Below are 9,877 nucleotides of genomic sequence, written 5' to 3' on the forward strand. Positions count from 1 at the left end.
TCTTTCCCTAGTTACCCTTTTGTCCTTAATATATTTGTAAAAACCCTTTGGATTCTCCTTAATTCTATTTGCCAAAGCTATCTCATGTCCCCGTTTTGCCCTCCTGGTTTCCATCTTAAGTATACTTCCTTTATAGTCTTCTAAGGATTCACTCGATCTATCCTGTCTATACCTGATGTATGCTTCCTTCTTTATCTAAATCAAATCCTCAATTTCTTTAGTCATCCAGCATTCCCAATACCTACCAGCCTTCCTTTTCACCCTGACAGGAATATACTTTCTCTGGATTCTTGTTATCTCATTCTCTGGATTCTTGTTATCTCATTTCTGAAGGCTTCCCATTTTCCAGCCGTCCTTTACCTGCGAATATCTGCCTCCAATCAGCTTTCGAAAGCTGTCAAAATTGGCCTTGCTCCAATTTAGAACTTCAACTTTTAGATCTCATCCTGTCTGCCTTTCTTTAAATATCTGCGCAATTCTCCTTTTATGGCCATCTCTGCACCATTACATACATTACATTTAACAACTGGGGGAAAAAAAAACACTACCTTTTTGGCTAGAAACATTTTGGTTCATCTCAAAGCTGTGAAAGATAATAAAGAGGGATATGGGCTAAGTGCTGGCAAAGGGACTAGATTAGTTTGGGATATCTGGTTGCATGGACGGGTTGGAACGAAGGGTCTGTTTCGATACTGTACATCTCTATGACTCTGTAACAGTTTCATTGTAAAGTCCACAGATTGTTTCCATGCTGCCCATTAACATTCTGCAGTTGCAACAACATAGTGTCTAGGAAACGCAATGCTGTCCTTATTTTGAAACAGTCTGCCAGTGACAGTCTCACATATTCAGGTTACACTTTTTATGACAGAAATGGAAGCCGGAATTACCATTGCTACAACAACGAGATACTCAGTAACAGTATAGAATGATATGAAAACATTCATTCTTAAGATAACAAGATTCTAACATCAGATGTGAGTTATACAAACATGTTTCTTGGTCTGATTCACATTAATACTGGCCCAGCTGTCACCTTCACTTTCTGAGTTCAGCCCGGCTTTCTTTGAAGGTCACGCGTGGCCAGCTTCCAGTTCCTGATTAAAACAGACAGAGGTCAGGGATGGCCCACTCAACTGTGATTGTTTTGCTGAAGCTGGAAACCTCACTGTTCAGGGCAGGAAGCAGCGTGGGAAGGTGTGGAGTGATGACTGCGAGGAGGGTGAGAGTGTCAAGGTTGCCATGAAGGCTGGCGTCTTGCAAGTTGTGAAAGGATAGGACTAGGTTACTGCCCATACACTGCTCATAGGTAAGCCTGTGGCTGTTAGACAAAATTGATCAGTTATTAATTCACTGAGTATTAAGGGTGTGTTAAGTCACTGGCTATTAATTGTTGTATTAACACACAATATAGCAACTTAATACTGTCATGGACAGAGAAGTGTGGAAGTAATATATATATGCTTAGTGTCAGCAAACGTGAAGCTGATTATTGATGTGAATATACCACATTGTGGTTGAAAAGGGGTCAGCTTATACTTTTGCAAAAACATTATCTTCAGGGCTAAAAACATGAGGTTGTCTTATACCCTTTATCAACTAATTCGCTGCTAGCTATGGGATGGGGGTGGGGGGGTGGGAGTGGGGGACAGGGGGAACAGTGTTGCATATCAGAGTGAATTGCAAATTCAACATCATCTGAATTGGTTTTCTGTCCATTGAAAAGAACCTTGTTAATTGCTGAACTTGGTTTATAACATATACCCATAAAACATTATTTTCCATTATGAAAACTTTTCCTTTTCCTTTTTCCCACAGAATTTTGCATTTGTCCATGAAGACCCTAGTGATACATTTGCATCAAAGGAAACCCAAGGAATTGTTGATCACTAGTTTTACACCCAGTCTAATATTACTCTAATATTACTCTCCATTGATTTTTATGAAGTATTAACTTGCGATCATGTCACCAACAATGTCCAGTTTTACACATCATCAAGAATGATATTTACACATAAGCATGACATGCACATACACATACACATAAAATACATACATATATAAGCATTTGTAGATGTTACGACACAAATAAACACAAATGTGGAGAAATGTGAAGCGATGCATTTGAATAAGACTCATATGGAAAGGCAGTTTATTATCAATGGTATAATTCTGAAATGTGTAAATTAACAGAGAGTTATTGGGTGTGCAACCTTGAAGGTGAAATGGGAAATTGAAAAGCATATGGTATAGGGCGACATTCAATGTAAAAGCAAATTGATAAGACTAGAAATTTATAAATCACTGCTCAGATCCTAACTGCAGTTGTGGCCAATTCTGGGCATCACACTTCAGGACAGATGTCAATATGTTGGAAACGTACAGAGGAGACTTTCTCAGATATAACCGGGATAAGAGATCTCCATTGTCAGGAAAGTGAAATATGCATTTATATTCTTAAACATAACTTTAATAATAAGGTAAACTATAAGTTCAAAGATTGTGTCAAATCATAGATTCAAACATCACAGAAAAGAGGTCCCTCTGTTCATTATAATCAATTTGAGACTTTATAAAGCTCTGGTTAGGCCCCATTTGGAGTACTGTGTCCAGTTTTGGTCCCCACACCTCAGGAAGGACATACTGGCACTGGAGCGTGTCCAGCAGAGATTCACACGGATGATCCCTGGAATGGTAGGTCTAACATGTGAGGAACGGCTGAGGATCCTGGGATTGTATTCATTGGAGTTTAGAAGATTAAGGGGAGATCTAATAGAAACTTACAAGATAATACATGGCTTGGAGAGGGTGGACGCTAGGAAATTGTTTCCGTTAGGCGAGGAGACTAGGACCCGTGGACACAGCCTGAGAATTAGAGGGGCTAAATTCAGAACAGAAATACGGAGACATTTCTTCAGCCAGAGAGTGGTGGGCCTGTGGAATTCATTGCCGCAGAGTGCAGTGAGGCTGGGACGCTAAATGTCTTCAAGGCAGAAATTGATAAATCTTGATGTCACAAGGAATTAAGGGCTACGGGGAGAATGCGGGTAAGTGGAGTTGAAATGCCCATCAGCCATGATTGAATGGCGGAGTGGACTCAATGGGCCGAATGGCCTTACTTCCACTCCTATGTCTTATGGTCTTATGGTCTTAAGCATAAATCAACCTTTGAATCTTACCTTAGAGCTCTAAATCTCCTAAGTACCATTGAAAAGTTCTAGATCATATGAACTATCAATTGTGACCCTGCATAATTCACTGATACATCTTGTATTTGGTATGTTTAGTTAATTAGTAGTGATGCAGCCAGTGTAGTTCATTTGCACTACCTGCATGCATTCAATATTTTAAACCTTTTAGCTGTGTGCATTTCATTATGGGTGAAGATGTTAATGTTTCAGAGCAGCTGATAAAGTTAATTCTAAAATTACTAATGAAAGTAGAACAATGAGCTTCTGGTCTTTTATTGAAGGATAGCTCCATGTGAAGATAGTGATTATTTTTGTGGACATGTCAAAATGAGCATGAAAGTGAAAAAATAATTTCTTTCTGCAATTTCAGACTGGATCGAAAACACATTATTTTGGTGGGATAAATCTTCCCATGAGCAGATTTCCCACTCTTGCATTAACTAATGGTGCCTTTAAGAATGGTGGGCCAATGGCATCATCCTCTCACAAGGCAATATTCCCAGCATTGCTCGAGGTCAAGTTGGCATAAGGAAGGAGGAAGTGTTAGGTATTCTAAAAGGCATTAAGGTGGACAAGTCCCCAGGTCCGGATGGGATCTGTTGCAGGTTCCTGAGGGAAGCGAGGAAGGAAATAGCTGGTGCCATAACAGATTTAAAAATCACACAACACCAGGTTATAGTCCAACAGGTTTAATTGGAAGCACTAGCTTTCGGAGCAACGCTCCTTCATCAGGTGCTTGTGGAGGGTGATTGTGAAGGAGCGTCGCTCCGAAAGCTAGTGCTTCCAATTAAACCTGTTGGACTATAACCTGGTGTTGTGTGATTTTTAACTTTGTACACCCCAGTCCAACACCAGCATCTCCAAGCCATAACAGATATCTTTGTACCATCCTTAAACACGGGTGAGGTCCCGGAAGACTGGAAATTCCTAATGCTGTCCCCTTGTTAAGAAGGGTAGCAGGGATAATCCACGTAATTATAGACTGGTGAGCCTGCCGTCAGTGGTAGGGAAACTGTTGAAGAAGATACTGAGGGATATCATGTATTCCCATTTGGAAGAAAATTGGCTTGTCAGTGATAGGCAGCTTGGTTTGTGCAGGGAATGTCATATCTTGCCAACTTAACAGAATTCTTTGAGGAAGTTACAAAGTTGATTGATATGGGAAGGTATGTAGATGTCATTTGATAAGGTTCCCCATAGATGGCTGATGGAAAAAGTGAAGTTGCAAGGAGTCCAGGGTGTACTAGCTGACGGACAGAAAACTGGCTGGGCAACAGGAAACAGAGAGTAATAGTGAAAGGGAGTTTCTCAAAATGGAGACCTGTGACCAGTAGTGTTCCACAGAGATCTGTGCTGGGAACGCTGTTGTTCATGATATGCATAAATTATTTGGAGGAAAGTATAAGTGGTCTGATTAGTAAGTTTGCAGATGACACTACAATTGGTGAAGTAGCAGATAGTGAAGGGGACTGTCAGAGAATGCAGCAGAACATAGATACATTGGAGAGATGGGCAGAGAAATGGCAGATGGAGTTCAATCCGGGCAAATGTGAGGCGATGAATTTTGGAAAATCCAATTCAAGAGCGAACTATACGGTAAATGGAAAAGTCCTGGGGAATATGAAGTACAGAGATTGAGGTGTTCAAGTTCATTGTTCCCTGAAGGTGGCAACACAGGTCAATAGAGTGGTCAAGCAGGCATACAACATGCTTTCCTTCATTGGACAGGATATTGAATACAAGAGTGGCAGGTCATGTTACAGTTGCATAGGACTTTGGTTCACCCACATTTGGAATACTGTGCACAGTTCAGGTGACCACATTACCAAAATAATGTGGATGCTTTGGAGAGTGTACAGAGAAGGTTCACCAGGATGTTGCCTGGTATGGAAAGCGCTAGCTATGTGTGGAGGCTGAGTAGATTAGGGTTATTATCATTAGAAAGATGAAGGTTGAGGAGGAACCTGATTGAGGCCTACAAAATCATAAGAGTCATAGAGTCATAGAGATGTACAGCATGGAAACAGACCCTTCAGTCCAACCCGTCCATGCCGACCAGATATCCCAATCCAAACTAGTCCCACCTGCCAGCACCCGGCCCATATCTCTCCAAACCCTTCCTATTCATATATCCATCCAAATGCCTCTTAAATGTTGCAATTGTACCAGCCTCCACCACTTCCTCTGGCAGCTCATTCCATACAAGTACCATCCTCTACATGACAAGGTTGTCTCTTAGGTCTCTTTTATATCTTTCCCCTCTCACCCTAAACCAATGCCCTCTAGTTCTGGACTCCCCGACCGCAGGGAAAAGACTTTGTCTATTTAACCTATCCATACCCCTCATAATTTTGTAAACCTCTATAAGGTCACCCCTCAGCCTCTGACGCTCAAGGGAAAACAGCCCCAGCCTGTTCAGCTTCCCCCTGTAGATCCTCCAACCCTGGCAACATCCTTGTTAATCTTTTTCTGAACCCTTTCAAGTTTAGGTGTAGACAGGGTGGATAGCAAGAAGCTTTTTCCCAGAGTTGGAACTCAATTACTAGTGGTCATGAGTTTAAGGTGAGAGAGGAAATGTTTAGGGGTGATATGTGTGGAAAGCTCTTTAAGCAGAGGGTGGTGTGTGCCAGGAATGCTTTGCCAGCGGAGGTGGTGGAGGTGGGCACAATGTCATTTAAGATGTATTGAGACAGATACATGAATGGGCAGGGAGCAGAGGGGTACAGAGCCTTAGAAAATAGGTGACAGGTTTAGATAGAGGATCTGGATCGGTGCAGGCTTGGAGGGCCGAAGGGCCTGTTCCTGTGCTGTAATTTTCTTTGTTCTTTGTATTGAGGCATAAATTGCTCTAAAGCCAGAACATGGTTTTCATCTGGCTGACAGCAGTCTCCCGAAGCAACTGCTCTGTATCGCTATCCTTCCCTGGTCTGGACTACATGGGACTCCAGACCCACAGCATTATGGTTGACTCTTAACTGCCCTCTGGAATGGTCAACAAACGTTGACCAAGCCAGCAATGCCCTCACCCTGTGAGTGAATAAAATCAAATCAGAGAGGTGAGTTGAGTGTGAAGTGATGTTTTTGAAGACATCTCATATGGAAAGGCAGCTTATTATCAACAGTACATCTTTTTTTAATTCATTCATGGAACGTGGGAGTCACTGGCTCAGCCAGCATTTATTGCCCATCTCTAATTGCCCAGAGGGCAGTTAAGAGTCAACCACATTTCTCTGGGTGTGTAGTCATGTGCAGACCAGGTAAGGATGGCAGTTTCCTTCCCTGAAGGACATTAGTGAACCAGATGTGTTTTTCTGACAGTGGGCAATGGATTCATGGTCATCATCAGGCACTTAATTCCAGATTCTTCCAGATTCAGATTCCACCATCTGCCATGGTCAGATTCAAACCCAGGTCCCTGGAACATTACTTGACTCTCTGGATTTGATAATACCACTCGGCCACACCCTATTTTTGCAAAGTGCAAATTAACAGAGAGTTGTTGGGTGTGCAGCCTTGAAAGTGTCAGGGCAAGTTGAAAATTGGTTGGAAAACATCTGGCCTAGTGGCAAGTCAAAGCATCCAATGTAAAAACAAATTGATAAGACTAGAAATTTATAAATTTGCTGCTTAAATCTCAACTGCAGTTGTTGTCAATTCTGGGCATCACACATTTTATGACTGATGTCAATGCGTTAGAAAGATACAGAGGAAACTTTCTAGGATGTTACTGGGATAAGGGGCCTCAGTTATCAGAAAAGGTCCACAAATTTTGGAATGTTCTCCCTGGAACAGTGAACACTAAAGATGCGTGACTTAATCAGCATTATCAAAATGAAAACATGGATTGAGATAAACCATTCCTCTGGCATGTGGGAAAATAATGAGGCGCCATAAACTTAACATCACCTGCAAACTATCTCGGTTTGTTATGAAGCTTCATTGTATGTTCCTCTTATTTGAGAGCTTGAGTCATTAAGTGGAGAGAAAATAGACTGTCATTTACAGTTCTGTGAAGGACTGCTCTGTTCTATATTGTAAAAGGTCAGAAAGTCACTTTGAACAGTGAGTTTAAAATAGCTTTTCCAAGAAATAATGTGAATTTAGCTAAATGACCAACAAGCCCCCTGGAGAGAGAATTGCTTTTGTACTTCCTGACTTGTGTTTTATGATCAGCTGAGAGTGTAATGGACTAGGCCAGACCACGCAACACATTCTTAAGCGGACAGCCCAGACCTTAACTTTGCAATTTGTTTCGGTAAACGTACAGTGAGAAATACCCAGAGTGAGGTAGCTAGGTTGGCTACCAGGTTTTATAACAGACAAAAATTTATTCACAAGATTACACAATGAAGCACAAAGATCAGAATAAAGAACCCCGACAGAACTCAGTCTATCCAAACTAGATTTAATTATGCTGTTCCAAATATACACAATTGTCCCAATAAACAAACCCTCTTGAAACACAATTGAAAAATGGAACAGATGCTCACAGGTTGGGGTTAGAAGGGCAGACAGAGAGAGAGAGAGAGAAAGAGAGAGAGTGAGAGAGAGAGAGAAAGTCTGTTTCCACACAGTTGAACTCCCAACCAGTTCTGGATTGAACTGAACTGCTCAGCTCGTGAGCTGACCACTCCCCTTTCATTACACAGGTCACTTCTAAAACATGACCATTTTGGTCTGAAGTCTCATCTGTTTACATATAAGCAAAAAGACCTCTCAATACCCTTTAATTTCTGTACCAAACCAGACTATCCAAAACTGAGAGTGGTTTATCACCCCTCTGAACAAAGCCAAGGACATAGTATCCTTGAGAAAAGAGACCAGCTTTGTGATACCTCCTCGCTTCAAAATAATGAACCATCAATACCAAAAGATGGCTTTATTTTTAACCTTTCAGACTCCTGGTTAGTAGCCTAAACACACATATACTCTAAAGTAACTATAAACATGCAAACATGCAGAACCACATGCAAATTTGGGCCACAGCACACCTGCCACCGAAAGCCCCCATATCATATTTGTGTCTCAATAACACATCGGCAGTCATGTTTTCGTGACCTGTCACGTGTCAAATTGAATGGTTGCAACAACATGCTCCACCTAAACAGTCTGGCATTTTTGTCGTTAAATTTTTCCATAACTGTCAATAGGTTATGAACAGTGTATATGATTGTCTCAGATGCATTACAGGCAAATAGACACTGAAATGTTATAATACCAACACCAAGCTTAGTTTCTTTCTCCATGTTGAATATTTCTGTTGATGAATGTTCAGCTTCCTGGAAAAGTACCCAATGGGTCTTTCTATTCCCTCGTCATCCTCCTGCAGGAGCACCACACTGACATCCACATCATTGGCATCAATAGCCACCTTGAAAGGCTTCATGTAATGAGGGGTGGCTAATATTGGGGCAGTGGTTGACACAGTTTTGAGGCTACCAAATGCCTTTAGACAGTCTGCTGTCCAATGAAACTTCTTGCACTTTTTTAACAATTCAGTGAGTGGGGCAGCTTCATTGCTAAAGTTCTGCAAAAACGTTTCGCAAAACCCATTCAATCCCAAGAACCATAGTACTGCTTTTTTTATCAACAGTGTGGGAAATTTCCCAATTACTTTCATTTTCGCATCCCATGGGGCTATTTTTCCATGTCTAATAACATGGCCCAGGAAGATGACTTAGGCTTTGGCAAATTCACTTTTAGCGACGTTTACCACCAAGACTGCCTTCCCAAATTGTTCAAACAAGTCCGATAAATGCTGTAAATGTTCCTTCCTTGAGTAACTAAAAATCACTAGGTCATCAATATACACCACACAGTTGGTTAATCCAGCAATGATCTTATTAGTCAGTCTTTGAAATGTGGCTGGAGCATTTTTCGTACCAAACGGCATGACTTTGAACTGATGTAGCCCATTTGGCGTTACGAAAGCCAAAATTGCCTTTGCTGTCTCTAACAAAGGTACTTGCCAGTAGCCTCTGAGCAAGTCCAACTTAGAAATGTAAGTTACTTGTCCCAGTTTTTCAACACAGTGGAAATGGGATATGCATCAGTCTTGGTAACGGCGTTGACTTTGCATTGGTCCACCGTTGGGTACCATCTGGTTTTGGTGCCATGACTATGGGTGAGCTCCAGTCACTGTAACTCACTTCGATTATGCCATCTTGGAGCATGAGCGCTATCTCCTTCTGAACCTGGCAAACATTAAAGGGTTATGCCTATAAGGAAGTTGCTGAATCGGAACAGTATCTCCTATATCTACATCATGCACAATTAGGTTAGTACTTCCCAGTTTATTTCTGCATATCTCCCTGTGTGATAGTAATAACTCTCAAAGTTTGTGAGAAGATTTGTAGCTCGGGTGCTTGTTGTTGTGGTTCTGTTTGCCAAGCTGGGAATTTGTGTTGCAGACATTTCGTCCCCTGTCTAGGTGACATCCTCAGTGCTTGGGAGCCTCCTGTGAAGCGCTTCTGTGATCTTTCCTCCGGCATCTCTGGACTCATAGCAGAAGCGGTAATACAAAGGTTAGAACAAACAGTCTTACCGCAAATTCAACCGAAACTCTGGGTCAGATATGTGGATGACACCTTTGGAATCATTAAAAACACAGAAATAGAGAACACACACCGGATCATCAACGCCACACTCACAGGAATCCGATTCACTAGAGAGGAAGAAAAGGACAA

The sequence above is a fragment of the Chiloscyllium plagiosum genome, chromosome 12 (assembly GCF_004010195.1).
Source record: "Chiloscyllium plagiosum isolate BGI_BamShark_2017 chromosome 12, ASM401019v2, whole genome shotgun sequence".
Lineage (NCBI taxonomy): Eukaryota > Metazoa > Chordata > Chondrichthyes > Orectolobiformes > Hemiscylliidae > Chiloscyllium > Chiloscyllium plagiosum.